General features: G+C 40.7%; 1 protein-coding gene across 2 annotated transcripts in view; it reads left to right on the forward strand.

The window, feature by feature from the left end:
• GATB (glutamyl-tRNA amidotransferase subunit B) overlaps window positions 1-17,675 on the forward strand; it is a 106,087-nt gene that overhangs the window by 60,620 nt on the left and 27,792 nt on the right. The window lies entirely within an intron of this gene.

Here is a 17,675-nt window from a genome sequence, read left to right on the forward strand (position 1 = left end):
CCCGAATATAATCATTTACTTATTAAAAAAGAGAGAGAAATTCAAAATCATACAGAAAAATGAACAGTTATCTTACATAATAACATCCTATAACATCATTATATGTAGCGCTCAGTAATAACTAAAATCCGCCATCTTGAATCCTAGGGAGTGAACCTGAAACTGTACTACATGTTTAAACTGTTTGAAATGTTTTAATGATTTTACTGTACCTTTATCTTAATGTTATGTTGTTTTAACTGTTGTTAGCCACCCTGAGCCCATTAGGGGACGGCGGGATAAAAATGTAATAAAATAAAATAAATTAAAAAACATAATATAGAGGTACTAACTTTCTTACAAGGGAGAACAGAGGAAGTATTCCCATATCAGTCACTAAGTAACAATTGTCTATTGCATTATGCATTCAGTTTATGCAGGGCTCTTTTTCTAGCAGGAGCTCCTCTGCATATTAGACCATGCCCCCCTGATGTAGCCAATCCTCCAAGAGCTTAGAGGGCTCTTAATACAGGGTCTACTGTAAACTCCAGGAGGATTGGCTACATCAGGGGGGCGTGGCCTAATATGCAGAGGAGCTCCTGCTAGAAAAAGAGCCCTGAGTTTATGTATCAACGATAAAATTAAGTTAATTTAACTATTTAATGAAATAGCTAGATAGCTTGGTTCTTAGTATGAGATAATTGAGAATAAATATTTGAAGTAACAGAAAAAATAGTATTTATTTTGCCCATTTAATCATTATACTCTGTGAAGTGGGAGTTCCTTCAAAATGTGTAACCCAATCTGTAACTTTATCTAATACAAAATAATCCCAGATTTTTAGGTATCACTGATGCATTGTAGAGATATGTTGGTCCTTCCAATTCATAGCTAAAACACTTTTCACAGCAGTCAATAATGTTGAAATAAGGTCTCTGATATCTCAAGCAATCAAGGATTTGTAACTTAAATTTAGTAGCCTGAGAGTTGGATCTCAAGGAATATTATATCCTGTTATTGGTTTGATTTGTGTTAATACATCATTCCAGAATTGTACCATTTTTGTCACAAGTCCACCAATTGTGATAATATGAGCCTGTTTCCATACTTCCTCCAACATAATGGAGATAACTCTGGATTAATTTAGGCACGCTTAGAAGGTGTTAAGTACCACCATAAAACTTTCATGGATTGTATAGGAGTAGATCATAAGTTATAAATGGACAAATTCCAAATTCCATCCCATTGTGAGGTAGTAAATTGTTTGCCTAGATCTTGTGTCAAGCTAGTTGGTAGCTAGTTAAAGAGGGTTCCGGCAAAATTTTATATAGCATTGTTATTGAGCCTTTGTTAAGAAAAGTTTTGGAGATAAGGCAGTGTTCAAATCTTGTTAAAGGTCTTTTAAGGCCTTTCTTAATCTTCAGAGTGTTGAGAAGATGTGACAGCTGTAGATACTCAAACCACAGAAGCTGAAATTCACCATCTTATTTTAAAATCTATCTGCATTATGTATATAATAGTGGCTTCAGGAATATAGTGGATTATTATAGTCTTATAACTGGTTTTAAAACCGGAAATACATCCTATTTGCTCTCTTTTACTTGGCTACATTATATATCTATGACCAATAGTGTTTTGCATGTTAATTGGTTCAGTTGTTATACCTGTACTAAAGTACTTGCACTATCTTAAGAATCCAGTCTCTCAGAGAGGATGTCAGTTTACAATAACCATAATCAGTTTTCAAACTTACCTTGTTTGAAATGTATAGGAGTGGTTGCTTTTTTTAGTTGAGTCTCACTTTAGATTACCTTGAATATTTACTTGCCTTGCCAACTCTGTTGTGATCAAATTTGCATCAACATAGTGACAGTGTACAGTTGATCACATGTTCTAGATTGGGTATCATGGGATACCTCTTTTAAAAGTAGCTCTTGTTTTAAAGCTATCACTTTTTAAAGCTACCTTAATACCCACACCATTGGCTGTATTCCATCCCCTCCTTTTTTCCTCTGATTCTTTGGAACCCAGGACCTAGGCTTCCCAATCCCCAGGTCCCAGTGGGGGGTCCCCCATTTTTACAGGCTTCCCCCCCCCACCCCCAGCCTGCTGGCTGCCGGAGGAAGCCCCGCCCCCACAGTCATCATGTAGTTTTAGAGCTCCTGCAGTTTTAGAAACCTGCAAACAGATCCGTTTTTAAAATGTGTGCCTTTAAGGCTGAGCAGGAAGCAGGAAACAGGAAGGGCTTCATGGGAAAGGGTCAGTAACAGTTTCGTCGGAGAATGGCCCCTCCCTTTGTTTTGCTTTCGTTTTCAGAGCAAGTAAAGTTCTGCAGGAACAAGACCCAGTAAGTATTTGTGTGTGAGAGAGAGGGAGGGGGCAGGGGATTCCCTGGTTTGGAGGCCCTCCCCCTGCTTTAGAAAGTGAGGGGGGAGGGAAATGTCTACTGGGCACTCTATTATTCCCTATGGAGAACGATTCCCATAGGGAATAATGAGGAATTGATCTGCGGATATTGGGGGCTCCGGGGGGGCTATTTTTTGAGGTAAAGACACCAAAATTTTAGTATAGCATCCAGTGCCTCTCCCCAAAATACCCTCCAAGTTTCAAAACGATTGGACCAGGGGGTCCAACTCTATGAGCCCCAAAAGACGGTGCCTCTATCCATTATTTCCTATGGAAGAAAGGGATTTAAAAAGGTGTGCTGTCCCTTTAAATGTGATGGCCAGAACTCCCTTGGAGTTCAATTATGCTTGTCACACCCTTGTTCCTGGCTCCACCCCCAATGTCTCCTGGCTCCACCCCCAAAGTCCCCAGATATTTCTTGAATTGGACTTGGCAACCTACCAGGACCGTTTCCTTTCCTTTTTGGTCTGTATGTCCTTGAAGGTGCACATCTCTATGGTTAAGAAAGCCTTTGTCAATTTCATTTCAAGCTCCCAGGCTTCAGGCTCCAGAGCTTTGCTTCCCCAAACTGAAATCTAAGAGTGCTTACTTAGTACATCCAAGGTAAAACTGAGCAAGCCTTTCTATCCCATGAAAAACTCTTGGTCAGTTTTATCTTCAGAGTTCCAAGCTCAAGATTTCTTTGCCAATAAGGTGCACAACTCTGAAGTATAGAATCAAAACCTAGAGAAGCTTGACAGTAGAGAACTTCCTTCAAATGGAGAAATGCCCAATTTGTGTATTTATATTCTCTGGGAATAAAATGTTTTCGTGAGGGGACAGTATTGGCATTGTAAGAACATGCTTGTCCAAAATTATTTATAGTCTTTGTGCTTTTCCTGTTTTCCTACTAATCAACACTGATCAGACAGTTGTAAGATATAGAGGGAGGCCCTTATATCTGTAAGCCACTCTCTGTAAAAGATATAGTTGATGAATTTGAAGAGCGTGGCCATCAGTGGTTGAGAAGTGAAGCTGTTTGTATTGGAAGAGGAAACTGTGGGAAAGCAGCATAAGCACACTTCCCCAACTGCAATATATGAAAAGTTCAAATACAAGTTTTGCCAAATGTTCAGCGATGCTGAAAGTAATTTTCAGACAGCTTGTCAATTGAGTTCTGCAGCATCTCTGGATGTAACGGCTTGCTTACATACTATTCTTCAGCTTGTTGCTATATTCTGTGTGGCTTCATTGTCCGCAGTGTCAAAAAGTGTCACACCATAGGGGTCTCACCACTGGACTGATATTCAAACACTACTTTAATCTACCCTTTGGGCTGTTTTGTCTCAAAATGTAAGTGGATTCTTTTCACGGAATGGTCCTATCTCTTAGCTTTATGATGTTCAATGTATTACTTATACATAGAAGATTCAGATGGGTGGTCGTATTGGTCTGAAGCAGCAGAACAAAGTTTGAGTCCAGTGACACCTTTAAAACCAACTACGTTTTATTCTGGGTAAAAGCTTCCATGTATCTGAAGAAATTTGCATGCACACGAAAACTTATACCCAGAATAAAACGTCACTGGACTCAAACATTGTTCTTACACATAGTAGTTGTTGTAAGCATGGAAGTTTAACTTCAAGAATTTTCTGGAGTTTCTTGATGTCCATTTGTCATGAGCATACCACATGTGAACATGCTTACTGATAACATGCAGGATCTGCTGGCTTCAGTAGATCTTATAAATCTGTGAAAGTAAGTGAGCCTAGTCTAACTTGCATTGGATTCCTTTCTTACTATTTTTCCCTATTGTTATAATCTCTTTTTACATTTCTTGCTATTGAATGTGGCCACTCCAGCCTACCTCTTACTCTCCATATGTTTTTCAGACTAATTCTGAAAGCATGCACAGTTGTGCTGAAAATAAATCAGATAATACATTCCTAACTATGAGGATGTTTGTCACTCATTTGTATTTGATAGTACTGCAGTTAATTTTAGCTGACCAAAAAGGTTCCTTTCCTTCTTTTGTCCCCTACAGTTCATTTAAACTATATTCTAAGAGGATGACTCCTTGGTGTGTTCGGTTTTTGGGAGGGTTGGGGTTTGTTTGTTTTTTTGATGCACTTAAACATCAGCTAATCTGACTTCACCTGGGAGTGCAGTTTCTGTTGATGATCTAAGTCTGCATCAGGAATACAAGCAGACTGCTAATGAGGTGGAGGCATAAATCTAATGAACAGTGCTTCAGGTTAGAGTGCCCAAGTGTGCTCATTAAATAAATGGCACAGGTACTGGGATTCTTTCAAAATACAAGATCCACACTCCCTGCCAACTTGTTAGTGAGAGCGTTATTCAGGAGAAATTGCATTAAAATAATGTCATACTTCAACACCTTTGCTCATTGCAGTTGGGTGTTCCATTAAATTCTTTGGGGATTTTCTTAAGCATATAGTGCCAAATTTCTACCAACTTTCCCTAATTGCAATGAGCACTTGTAGCACTGCATTTTTTCCTAATGAAAAATCAAGCACTTATTCCTGTTGTGTTCAAAAAACCAAAGTTACTGGAGTAAAAATTATATCGCTACAGTTTCACCAGCCTTTCCTAATATCGCTGAGATCTACTGCTTACCTTCAGTTATAATAGATTTTTACAAGTAGAGATTTTTTTTCCTCTGCTGTCAAGTCGCAGCTGACATATGGCAACCCCGTAGGGATTTCAAGGCAAGAGACATTCAGAGGTAGTTTGCCATTGCCTGCTTCTGTGTGGAGACCCTAGTATTCCGTGGAGGTCTCCCATCAACATACTAGCCTGGGCCAGGGCAAAAACTATAGATTTAAAAGGCAAAAAAGAGGTTTGGGACGCTGGGATGGATCTAAGCATCCTTCAGGTAGTCTTCCTCCAGCCAGGAGACTTTCTCCAACTTAAGCAGTACTTGCTTCATGGGAAGAGTCATTTAATTTGGAGGAAGGCTTTAACCTTGAGCCCAAAGGGAAGGTGGGGTAGAAATGTTTTTTTAGAAGAATAAACATAGCTTAGTAGAGCAGTATGGGAGGGGTAGGATCCATCCCTAGTATATTATCCAAATTTCTTCCAGCATGGACCTCACATCATGGGCTAAACATTGTACACATAAACCAGAGACTTCCGGGGAGGAAAATGGCGAGCTGAGTTGTCTCTCGTAACGGGAGCAAGCTGAAGGTCTTGTTCGGGGTAGTGGAGGGCAAACCAAAGCCCACTGCCTACCTTTCTCAGTGAGAGAAAGGTCCAAGACTTGCACTAAAAACTTTAGAAGAGATTTACCTTGGCTGAAAAGGAGCTTTGGAGAAGGGTCCTTTGAGGCTTTGAGGAGTCTCAGAAGTTTGCAAAATTATCGTCTGCAAGATCTCTCAGAGCCATTGATTTGGCATAAGCTCGTCACGATCCTAACCTTCTGGGACATTTTTAAACAACTAAAGTCTTGGAAGACCAGTGGAACTTGGATAAACAGAGGAAAAAAGGTACAGAAACTCTTCTTTCACTCCGGAGCTATTTACAGACTAAAGAGACGTTTTAAAGGTGGAAATAAGGGGAAAATATAAAACTTGCAAGTAGAAGAAGGGAAGGGTGAAGTTTGGACTATTTTGACATAAAAGACAGTGTTAAAAACTGCTAAAAATTGAAGAGAAATCATTGTTGTGTCTACTTACGATGTGTGGAATGTAAACAACCATACTGCGCAGGAATATACTGGAACAGTCCTCTAACTCTACTGAGCAAGACAGGAAGTGCGTCAAGCAATCTATAAGGTTGAAGGTGACAGAGACAGGAAGCAGTAAAGAAAAAAGCCTACTCTACATCATAGAGAAACATCGGCAGCCATTGCTGGGAGGTCCAATTTAAAACATCGTTTTAAAAAGATTTGGGACTTTAAAAAGTGACAGAAACGACAGGGAAAAGGGTAAGAAGATAAGAACTATTGACTACATTATTGGTGGGCTCCTGGGGTGATTTTAAAAGGGGGAAAAAAATCTTTAAAAGGAGAAAAAATCGCGGCCGCCATTTTGGATTTTTTAAATACTTTTTTGTTAAATATCTTTGCTTTGGGGGCTCAGAAACCAGCGAAATTGGGCTTGCTGGAAAGGGCAAGCCCTGCTCTATTGAACCTGACTGTCAGATTTTAAATTGGTGAGGTCAAAAATTTCGTCATTTTTTTAAAGGGGAAAAATTCTTCAAAAATTTATATCTGGGCCTGGGAAGCTCAGAAGAAAACAGAACAAAGTTTAATTGAGAGAGAAAATTTAGACCTTCTGAACTTGGTAGTCAAACTTGCAAATTGTGCGACGGAAATTTTTGGTATTTTAATTGCATCCCCCTTGCTCTTTGCTTAAATGTCAGAGCCCAGGCAGCCCCGAACAAGAGCCCTTTCATTAGAAAAAATGCAAGACCAAATGGAGGCTATGGAAGCCAGGATTATGAAAGGAGTTAAGAAAATGATGGAAGAGTTGAAGGAAGAACTTACTACAGTGATTAAAAAAGAAGTGGATGACCTCAAAAACCAAATTGGGAAAATAGACAAGAAAGTACAGGAGGTGGAGGAGAAAGTTAAAATACATGATACCACCTTGCTGAAAGTACAAGAAAAAGTGACGATTCACGACTGCAAATTAATGGAAAATCAGCTACGTTTGAGAGGAGTACCTGAGGAAGAGAATGATGATTTGAAAGGATATATAACAAACATAATCGCAGAATTCTTAGAAGAAGACCCTGATAAGACTAAAAGCATGTATGATCACATGTATAGAGTCAACTCGTTATATGCCAAAAAAAATAACTTACCAAGAGATGTGGTTGTAAGATTCATGACAAAGGAAATGGTGGGAAGGATTATGAAGAGAAACTTTGAACAATCATTGATAGTAAGAGGTAGCAGAGTGAGAATTATGAAGGAGCTACCGAAAGAAGTGATAAATGACAGGAGAACATATAAAAAGTTGACAGAAAAATTGAAAGACAATGGCACAAGGTATAGATGGATAATCCCCGAGGGTGTGAGCTTTGAACTTCAGGGGAAGAGAGTCACGATCACAAATGCCCGAGAACTGAGGAGATTTTTTGAAGAAAATAAAGAATTTGCACCATGATGGATTACAAACTATTGTCTTGGAATGTTAATGGACTAAATTCACCACAAAAAAGAAGGGCAACTTTTCATTGGATTAAAAAGCAAAATTGTAATATAATTTGTTTGCAAGAAGTCCACATTAAACAAAAGGATTATAAATTTTTATGGAACAAACAATTGGGAAGGGAATTTTTTTCGTTAGCTGACCAGAAAAAAAGGGGAGTAGTTTTTTATATTAAACAAGACCTGGAGCCAAAATTGGTATTTAAAGATAAGGATGGAAGATTTGTAGCAGTGGAAATAACATCAAATGGGAAAAAAACGCTGTTATTGGGACCATATGCACCTAATGGTGCAAAAGATGTTTTTTTTAAAGACATTACACAACAACTAGATGAGTTGACCTACGACCAAATACTCTTAATGGGAGATTTTAATGGAACAGTTGAGAACTCATTGGATAGATCCGGAGGGAAAAAAAATAGTGGAAAAGAAGGAAAATTGCCAAAGTCTTTTTTTGAATTAGTAAAACAGGAAAATTTGGAGGACATATGGAGAAAGTTTAACCCTGAAGTGCGGGACTATACTTTTTTTTCTGCAAGACATAAGACATTTTCTAGAATTGACATGCTATGGGGAACCAGAGATTTAGGCCTCATAACAAGAAAGATAGAGATTTTGCCTAAAATTGGCACTGACCATAACCCAATAATGTGGATTACAAAACTGTCCAAAAGATTGAGAAGATGGAGATTGAATGAAGACTTGCTACAGAACAAAGAAACAGTGACTTTCCTAGGAAAAGAAACTAAAGAATTTTTCCAAGTGAATGATAAAGAAGATATCGATTTTCAGACGGTCTGGGATGCTTATAAAGCAGTAATGAGAGGGTTGCTGATTACTTTGAACAATAAAGATAAAAGGGAAAAAGAAAAACAACTACTGGATATACAAAATGAAATAAAGAAAAAAGATGGAGAGCTGAGGAAAAGACCAGGGAAAAAGAAAATTCTAAGGGAAATTTCAATATTGCAAACTCAACTAAGACATTTATTAAACAAAGAAGTAGAATGGAATTTGAAAAGGCTCCAGCAAAAATCGTTTGAAGGAGCAAATAAGACGGGGAAATACTTGGCGTGGCAGCTGAAAAAAAAGAGGGAAAATAAAATAATTAATAGAATTGTGATAGATGAAAGAGACGTAGTTACTCAAGAGGGAATAAAAAGAGAATTTTTTAAGTATTATGCCAAGCTGTTTAAAGGTGCTGAAGTAAAGAGAAAAAAGATAGATGAATATCTACAGAAAATAAAAATTGAGCCATTAACTGAGAATATGAGAAAAATTTTGAATGACCCAATTGAAAAAATAGAAATTGAGGCAGCAATCAACGTGATGAAAAATGATAAAGCTCCCGGGCCAGACGGTTATACAGCCAAGTATTTTAAAATGTTTAAAGATGAATTAATACCAAAATTACAGAAGCTGATGAATGCAATAAGAGTCAAAGGGAAGGTACCAAATACATGGAAAGAAGCTGTTATTTCTTTGATACCTAAAGAAGAAAGAGATGTTACAAATGTGAAAAATTACAGACCAATTTCACTTTTGAACAATGATTATAAAATATTTACAAGAATTCTGGCAGAACGTCTTAAGCAATATTTGATAAATTTTATAAAAGAGGACCAAGCCGGTTTTCTTCCCAAAAGACAAATAAGAGACAATATTAGAACTGTTGTAAATATTGTAGAATATTATGAAAGACATCCAGAAAAGGAAGTAGCGCTATTCTTTGCGGATGCAGAAAAAGCATTTGACAATTTAAATTGGGACTTTATGTTTGCAGTGATGGAAAAAATGGAGCTTGGAGAAAGTTTTATAAGAATGATAAAGGCAATATATTCTGAACAAAGTGCAAGGCTGTGCATCAACGCAGATCTTACAGATGAAATGAAAATTAGTAAAGGTACCAGACAAGGCTGCCCGCTTTCGCCATTGCTGTTTATAATGACTCTTGAAATTTTACTAATGCAGATTCAAGAAGAAAAAGATTTAGAAGGACTACAAATAAAAGGATTTACCTATAAATACAGAGCATTTGCAGATGATATAATGTTTATAAATGAAAATCCTTTACAAGTTACACCTTTGTTGTTAATGAGAATACAAGAGTTTGGGGAGTTGGCGGGACTTTATATAAACAAAGAAAAATCAAAAATCTTATGTAAGAATATGCAGAAAAATAGACAACAAGAACTACAAAGACTAACGGGTTGTGAAGTTACCTCTAAGGTAAAATACCTAGGGGTAGAGATAACAATGAAAAATATTGATTTGTTTAAGAACAATTATGAAAAGCTATGGCGTAAAATAGAAGAAGATATGCTAAAGTGGAACAAGCTCAATTTGTCACTGTTGGGTAGAATAGCTGCAGTAAAAATGAATATTTTACCAAGGATTATGTATCTGTTTCAAACCATCCCCATTGTGAAAGATGCTAAGCAATTTGATAAATGGCGAAGAAAAATTTCGGAATTCGTGTGGGCCGGGAGGAAACCTAGAATTAAAATGAAAGTCCTGATAGATGCGAAAGAGAGAGGTGGATTCCAATTACCAGATTTGAAACTGTATCATGAAGCAATTTGTTTAGTATGGTTAAAAGAATGGATAACGTTATTAAATAAAAAACTTCTAATGTTAGAAGGCCATGGAAAAAAATTCGGCTGGCATGCATATTTGTACTATGGAAAAAAGAAGATGGACGGTCTTTTCTCTCACCATTATATAAGGAGTAGCTTATTAAATGTGTGGATAAAGTACAAGAAATATGGTGATGAGAGGAGACCTTTGTGGATAGTGCCGGCTGAAGTGATAAAGTTAACGGCCAAAACAGTCAAGGAAAAACAACTATCATACAACCAGTTACTAAAAATACAAAGCGGGAAAATAGAATTGAAAACTGCAGAAGAACTAAACTATAAATATGATTGGTTTCAAATGCAACAAATAAAAAGTTTGATGGAGAATGATATCAAAGCTGAAGGAATAAGGAAAGAACAAACAGAAATGGAAAGAGTTCTGCTTGGAGATAATGAGAAATTAATTTCAAAAGTGTACAAATTACTTTTACAATGGGCTACAGAAGATGAAGTAGTGAAATCTCAAATGATAAAATGGGCAATTAATGTAAATAAAGAAATAAAGATGGAATCTTGGGAATATCTGTGGAAAAATTCCATGAAACTCGCAACATGTCATAGTATTAAAGAGAACTGTTTTAAGATGATGTATAGATGGTATATGACTCCAAAAAAATTAGCAAAGATGAACAATAAGATGCCAGATAGGTGCTGGAAATGTAAAAAGCATGAAGGTTCTTTCTACCATATGTGGTGGACTTGTGAAAGAGCTAAAATGTTTTGGCAAATGATTCAACAAGAGATATCTAAGATCCTGGGATATGAATTCAATAAAGAGGCAGAGACTTTTCTGCTGGGATTACAAATGGAAAAATTTCCAAAAGAAGATAGAACATTAATATGGTACTTGCTCTCAGCTGCTAGGACATTGTATGCGCAGTTGTGGAAGCAAGAAAAAATACCAGAAAAATGGGACTGGATTATGAAAGTTATGTCATGGAGTGAAATGGACAAATTAACAAGAAAATTAAGAGACTGTGATTTAGAACTTTTTAACCAAGAGTGGAAGAAATTCAGAAGATATGTAGAGAAAGAGTGGAAAATAAAAGGACATTGGACAATTTTTGAGGATTAAGATTTTTAAGATAACAATATAACTCTTGAAGGGGGTTCTTCTTCCCTATGTTTCTTTTTTGTTTCGTTTTTTTTCTTGATAGTTAAGGGTACCTTTAATATCTGTTTTTTTAAAGAAAATAACACTGGCGGGGGTCAAGTAATTGGGGGAGGGGTGGGAGAAAGTAAGATGTGGGGTAGAATGATGGTCTTTTTCTTAATATATATTAAGCTTTTTATAAGTTGTAGTTATAGTTCTACTACCATATGTTACTAATAAAATTGTTTATTCGAAACATTGTACACATAAACCATAAATGTTGCCAAAGCAACAGTAGAGTTAAAAATTCAGAACTACAGAACAGCATCTTAAAAAAAAACCCACCCTGCTTAATATAACTATCGCTTCATTTAGTGGAAATATTTGCATGTGATTTTGACATTTACTTTGCATGCCAAGTCCAGGAGACTATGATTAGAAATATCTTTACAGGTATGCAGTGAACTGTGCACACAGTATCCTTCCATCTGGACAGGCATATGCAAAGTACAATACTAATATTCTGCATTTTTTCACCCTGTTGGAACATTTAGAGTGTATTGTTGAGGGCTGAGGTTCTGAATGGGCTAGAGGTTCTGAATGGGCTTTATGGTTAAAGGTTCTGCTAGAGGTTCTGAATGGGCTTTATGGTTAAAGATGAAACTATGGGATTGCCAGTATTTTAGTTAATTTGTTTAAACTATAAAGATCACTCTATGGGGTATGGGGACCCAAAGTAGCTTACATCATTCTCCTTTCCTTTATTTTATTTTCACAGCCCGGAGAGGTAGGCTAGGCTGAGAGTTTATGACTGGCCCCAGGTCACCTGCCAAGCTTCTATGACAGAAAGAGAATTCAAACTTGGATCTCTCAGATCCTAATTCCAGCACACTAATCACATCAGCACACTTGACTCCCAGTCAGAAATATGGTACAAGACTCAAGTCCCTTCTGAATTGTGCAGAACTGAATGTTGAACCTTTTTGTTGGGCAAAACAGCTGCTCTCAGCTTGGCATCTTACACCTTGTACTTGCTGTCCATTGTAACTGAATGTTCCTAGTCAAACCTGCAGAGATCCCAGTTGGTTAAGGAAGTTGTACAACGAGAAAGAACATAGCTGGCAGAGATTTATTAAACACTTTCAACTGACTGAATGGGAATGATGTCTGTTGACTGAGTAACAGAGATTTTGAGGGGTCGAGGTGCCGTCCTGCCTGACAGCTCATGGACTTGTACTGTGATTTGATTTAATTTAATTTTTGGATTTATATCCCACCCTATCCGGTGAGCGGGCTCAGGGCGGCTTACAACAGTAAAATCAGACATATCAAGATTAAAAATAACATAATAAAACTGAGTTAATGGCAGAAGTGCAGTAGGTAGATATGTAGCTGTATGATGTTAAATATTTGAACTTTCTTTTAGGTTCAGTTTTAGTGTCTTGTTATACAACTAGCAACATGTGTAATGAATCAGAAACTAACATTCCTGATAAAAACTGACTTTGAAATGAATGGGACAGTGCCTAGGATTTTCATGAGAACTGGCTCAGCTTTGGGTAGTAGTGAATATCATTCCAGGGTTGCCTTGGGTGAACGTTATGTCTAAAAGAGAAACTTTCTTCCATTGAGTCATAGGATTACTCCAGTCCTCTCTTTTGGGTTACTGTGGGCTTCAGTCTGCCATGCATTTTTTATGAACTTCCCAGCAGTAGGGTTATAAAAACTGTCTAGAAGCAAAAGGCAGCTTGAGACTTTCTCGCATTATAAAAATGGCAAGCCCTTGAAGGTAAGTGTTCCAGTTGTCACTCAGGATTAGTTTGGTTCAACTTTGAAAACAAGTTTGACAGAAGCACACACATTCCAACTAATCAGTCTTAACAAAATACTTTTAGCGGTTAACTGGGTTGCTCCAAAGCCTGCAATGGCAGTACTGTCGTTTTTCCACCCCTGAGGAAAGGGGCCTAGCAACATATTGTGATCTGAAACTGACTTTGACTTCATGTGTTCTCCTTAAAGATAGTCAGTTCTAACCTAGCTGTTGAGTTGGATTATTATGGTTTAAATGTATTCATGCCATTTTAGAAAGCATTAATCTCAAGATTTGTTATGATAATCTGATCATTAGTAGAGCACACTCTTGGCACACAAGGCTACAATGGAGTTGTTCCACCAGGCCTTTGGTTGAGGCAGTGGACGTTCAGTCATTTGGCTTCTCTGCTAAAAGCTGCCCATGCGGAGTACTGCTATTATTAATTTGGCTGCAACTCCTATTGCCATCAGTGTTCCCTCTAAACTGAATTAGTGTGAGCTAGCTCACTTTTTTTAGCTCCAGCTCACACATTTTTGTCTTTGCTCAGGAAGGATGACCCCCAGACCTCAGGAGTTTATGCAGTAGACAAATCACTTGCTCACAGCTTTAATGCTAGTAGATCACAAAGTAGAATTTTTACTCACAAGACTCCACAGCTTAGAGGGAACATTGTCCAGCTCATGAGGTCATACTGTAAAGCAGTGTATATTTTGCTGTCTTTTAACTGTTTTTCAGAATTTATTGTATTAACTGGTTTTAATGTTTATTAATTTTTGATGTTACCTGCCCTGAGCCTGCTTGTGGAAAGGGCAGGATATAAATCCAACAAATAAAATAAAACAATACATCGAACCTTGCAACCCTCCTTTTCTAGTTAAATGAAAACACATTAAATGGATGCAGATACATTGCACACCCTAGTTCCTGCATGCCCTGTGCTTCTTTCCCTAATGTGAGTACCTCTACATACTGAAGACCTTTGTGCTATTAAATTGTTTTCAGATTTTTCAAGGGAAAGAGAGAACAGGAGTCTCAAGGGGGAGAGGAGGTTGGTGAATGTCGTGTGTGTGGGCCTGTCTTAAACTAAGAGTATCTTATCTACCCATCAACACAAGACCTGCCTGCTAAATCCGTTTTTAGTGAAAACCATAGCATATCTTCATGATCAGTCATGTCACCTCTGAGCATGTGTATTTGTGTATGAGTTTAGCAGTACAAGGTTGTCAAGAGCAGTTACTATAGTTACAATACTTTAATTTTTCTCTTTATGAATTTCAGTAAAGAATCAGAAGGCAGCAGTGTTCTAACTCTTGCATAACTGGCAGAGGGGCACCTATAATGTATATGAGATATATTCATGCCACTCTATGGTGGTTGTTGTAATTGTTGTTTTTAAGTACTGTGCAAACTCTTAAATTACAATCGTCTAGTGAACTGCTAAGAATTGTCCAAAAGCTACGAAGATACAACTATTGTGCATGCAATGAGCAGGTGTCCTCGGCATGGTAGCTGTGGGTGCCATAGTGTGCCCAGCAAGTGTTTTTTGAACATGGGTGGAATCCAGTAGAGCTCTTGTCCAGCAGGGCTGCTGATAGGCCAATGGAGTTGGCCATGCAAGAGGATCTGGGAGGGAAAGAGTTAAGATAATTCTGTCACTCAGGTACGCTTGGCAGTTGGCCTCACCCTCTCACCTATTAGATGTTGAGTGTCATGAGCCCTGATGAGGAGAAGCTGGAGGGATTAACAGACCTGGAAGAGTTGCCAGCCAGTTCCTCAGCTGAACAAACAGCAGCTGGCCCATCAATCACTCTCCCGGCACCAGTGTCAGCTGTTGATGATCAATCTCCTCCAAGCTCTCCTCCTACCATCTCAAGAGTTCAAAGCAGGCTCCGGAAAGAACTTTCAGAGTTGGGGAAGTCTCTGGCACGTAATTCAATATGCAGTTTGCACTGTGCCAGGAATGCAGGAAACTCCTCCACCCTCCCAGTGAACTTCTCTGAGGGAAGCACCGGGCACTTGGGTGGGGCAGCGACTGGCTTGCTGCTGCTGTTCCAGGTGAGCCACCATTTGAGTGAGGTGTTGTACCTGAGTGAGCAAGGCTGCTAGCTGCCCAGAGCCTCCGCTTGCCTCCTCATCCATCTTGTGGAGTGAGTGTGTGGGTGAAAGCAATCTGTCACGTTCTCAGGGTGCAGGCAGGCAGGAGTCCAAAGCCAGTCCAAGGTCAAAGTCCAGGAAGTCCAGCAGGAGCCAAGTCACTGATGCAGAATCACAAACTGGAATCAGAAGTCAATGTCCAAAAGCCAAAAGGTCAGGTGCCAAGAAAATCATGCAGGTCAGGATCAGGAAGGAGCGTGGATGCAAGCCAGAGAATAGACTTGTTGCTTCCACAATGTTATCAGGTCCTGGGTGGGAGCTATATGGGAGTCTCAATCAGCCTGCTCCTTGGGTGGCAGTGACTCTGCTAGAACTCAGGGCTGAGAGATCTGAAGCATCGACAAGACCAAGGTATGCTTCATTGTCAGCTAAATGGGCTACCCCCTTGCTTCTAGCCCCACCCCTGCTGACTGACTACCAGGGCTTCTTGGATCATATGGCGGTAGCCTTTGCTAACCCTCAAAAAGCAGCCACCACCAGTCGGAAGATCCGGACCCTGAAGCAAGGTAGGGACTCAGTTTCCCAGTACTCCACCAAGTTCAAGCTTCTGGCCCAAGACCTGGCCTGGAATGAGGCTGCCCTCATGGACCAGTATACAGAGGGGCTGGCTGACGAAGTCCTTGATGAGCTGGCACGAGTAGACCAACCAGCCACACTGGGCTCATCCTTGCACCCTCGGTCTTCGCTGCCACCAATACTTGCCCGACCTTGGCTGCAGACATCCAGGCTAGCCAGGCCCAAGACCCCTGGGCTCAGCAAGCCCTCCTGGAAGTGCAAGATGGCCCGGCCAGGGACCTCTCTACCCGCCAAGGTCTCCTCCTGCACCATGGGTACCTATACATGCCTCCGGGGCCACTCCGGGCCAATGTGCTCCGCCTGACCCACGACTCCCCTCCTGCGGGCACTTTGGCCAACACAAGACCCTGCACCTGCTCACGCGGGAGTTCTGGTGGCCTCGCGTCCGTGCCGACGTGGCCTGCTATGTTGGTTCCTGTGAGGTCTGCCGGCGGGCCAAGGATGTACCGGCCAAGCCCCCAGGGCTTTTGCATCCCCTACCCATCCCCTACCCATGCCTGCAGGACCTTGGGACACCATCTCCCTAGAATATATCACCGAGCTCCCCAGGTCCAAGGGGCACACTTGCATCCTGGTGATGGTGGACCTCTTCACCAAAATGGCTCACTTTGTTCCATGTCCCAAGCTGCCCATGGCTCCTGAAGCAGCCCAGCTCTACCTCCATCAAGTGTATCTTGTACTTGATCTCAGACCGAGGCCCCCAGTTCACCTCCCGATTCTGGCAAGCCCTGCATTCCAGCTTAGGCACCCAGGTGCATTTGTCCTCAGCGTACCATCCCCAAATGGATGGGCAGACCGAATGCACCAACACCACCCTGGAACAATACCTACATTGTTACACCAGCTACCAGCAGGATGACGGTCGCCTTGATATACCCCTGGCTGAGTTTGCCTACAACAACACCGTACATGCATCCAAGCAACAGATCCCATTTGCTGCCACTTATGGGTACCACCCTCACTTCTTCCCCGCAGTCCTGCCCCCCACAGCAGTCCCTGCTGCTGATGCGCACCTGCAGAAACTCCGGGCTCTCCAGGACTTGCTCTGAGAGCAGCTCCCAACAGGCTAAAGAGGCCTAAAAGACAACCGCCAACCGAAAGCGACAGGTGGGGCCACCACTGAAGCCCAGGGACCACGTCTGGCTCTCCACCCGTTACCTGTGTTAGGCTGGCTGGTCTTGCAAGCTGGACTTTCACTTTGCGGGGCCTTACCTGATCATGGACCAAATCAACCCCGTTGCTTTTTGGCTACAGCTGCTGGCCACCCTCTGCATCCACCTGGTCTTCCACCGGTCCCTCCTTGTTCCTGCTACACAACCAGATCCCATCTGACCACCGCCTCCAGCGCTGCCTCCTCCTGTCCTGGTCGATGACAAGGAGGAATACGAGGTCCACCAGCTCCCGGATTCCCAAATCCACCGCGGGGACCTCCAGTACCTCATGGACTGGGAAGGCTATGACCCCGAGGACCATTCATGGGAACCCGTGGACAACCTACATGCCCCTGACTTCGTGCAGCAGTTCCACACGGCCTACTCTGACTGGCCTGGCCCGTCTGTGTGTGGGGGGGTCCTGCGGGGGGGGGATAGTGTCATGAGCCCTGACGAGGAGGAGCTGGAAGCTACGAAGATACAATTATTGCGCATGCAATGAGCAGGTGTCCTCGGCATGGTAGCTGTGGGTGCCATAGTGTGCCCAGCAAGTGTTTTTTGAACATGGGTGGAATCCAGTAGAGCTCTTGTCCAGCAGGGCTGCTGATAGGCCAATGGAGTTCTGATTTAATAGATACTGTCACTTGCCATGCAAGAGGATCTGGGAGGGAAAGAGTTAAGATAATTCTGTCACTCAGGTACGCTTGGCAGT

Source organism: Heteronotia binoei, chromosome 9 (assembly GCF_032191835.1).
Source record: "Heteronotia binoei isolate CCM8104 ecotype False Entrance Well chromosome 9, APGP_CSIRO_Hbin_v1, whole genome shotgun sequence".
In the NCBI taxonomy this organism is placed as follows: domain Eukaryota; kingdom Metazoa; phylum Chordata; class Lepidosauria; order Squamata; family Gekkonidae; genus Heteronotia; species Heteronotia binoei.